Below are 1,166 nucleotides of genomic sequence, written 5' to 3'. Positions count from 1 at the left end.
ATAGTAAGTGAAATACATTGCTGAACGTTAGATGCTAAGTGAAGTGCTCAGCTGCCCGGATTAGTGCTCAGAGACACGGGCGTTTTCGAGTGTCATGATTGTGGTCCTGGCGGTAAATGTTATTGTTGACAGGCTTGACCACATTATATTGTGCGTGTCCGAAAAGGGTCATTTCATTCTCTTACCGCCCACGGAGCCCACGGAGCGGCGGTATCATTGATGTTGTTTCTATATATTCCTTATTTTCCTTTTCTTGGTGTTTTATTTCTACGTTATTTCTGTGCGTTCTTATTACATTATCTTTTTTCCGTTCTTTTTATACCATCCATTTTCTGGTCTTCTGTTTCAGTCTGGATGATCCGCGTGTATCTTGTGCTTTTCTCGATGTTGTGCTCTTAACTATCCTTTATTCGGTGTTCCATCTTATATTATCCTTTTTTGTCCGGTTCTAATTTCATATTCTTCTCGTGCGTTCGCTTTTATTATCCTTTTATTGTTGATTCCCCTTGGTGGATTGTCTACGACGCCTATAACGAGCCCCACCTGCCCGGCTGTGTGTGTGTGTGTGTGTTGGTTTGAATTCGGAGTTTTCCTTCTCCTAGGTGAACTGCCTACCACGGCTAACGACCTCCACCTGCCCGGGTTTTTTATTCGGAGTTGTCCCTCTCCTAGGCAGATTGCCTACCATGGCTAACGAGCTCCACCTGCCCGGGTTTCTTATTCGGAGTTGTCCCTCTCCTAGGCAGATTGCCTACCATGGCTAACGAGCTCCACCTGCCCGGGTTTCTTTATTCGGAGTTTGCTCTCCTAGGTGTATTGCCTATGACGGCTCACGAGCCCAACCTGCCCGGGTTTTTATTCGGAGTTTGCTCTCCTAGGTGTATTGCCTATGACGGCTCACGAGCCCAACCTGCCCGGGTTTTTATTCGGAGTTTGCTCTCCTAGGTGTATTGCCTATGACGGCTCACGAGCCCAACCTGCCCGGGTTTTTATTCGGAGTTTGCTCTCCTAGGTGTATTGCCTATGACGGCTCACGAGCCCAACCTATCCGTGTTTGTTGTTCGGAGTTGTCCCTCTCCTAGGCAGATTGCCTACCACGGCTAACGACCTCCACCTGCCCGGGTTTGTAATCGGAGTTTGCTCTCCTAGGTGAACTGCTTACGCTA

At 47.9% G+C, this 1,166-nt stretch overlaps 1 long non-coding RNA gene across 1 annotated transcript; it reads right to left on the bottom strand.

The window, feature by feature from the left end:
* Nucleotides 1-393: 393 nt before the first annotated feature.
* Nucleotides 394-915, bottom strand: LOC127006279 (uncharacterized). The gene is made up of 2 exons (XR_007759377.1): nt 775-915; nt 394-704 (listed from the first exon to the last, which is right to left on the bottom strand). It is a non-coding gene; the product is annotated as an uncharacterized LOC127006279 (long non-coding RNA).
* Nucleotides 916-1,166: the final 251 nt, after the last annotated feature.

This window comes from Eriocheir sinensis, chromosome 3 (genome assembly GCF_024679095.1).
Source record: "Eriocheir sinensis breed Jianghai 21 chromosome 3, ASM2467909v1, whole genome shotgun sequence".
Taxonomy (NCBI): Eukaryota; Metazoa; Arthropoda; class Malacostraca; order Decapoda; family Varunidae; genus Eriocheir; species Eriocheir sinensis.
The sequence above is the reverse complement of the archived record's forward strand: the minus strand, read 5'-3'. Positions and strand labels throughout refer to the sequence as shown.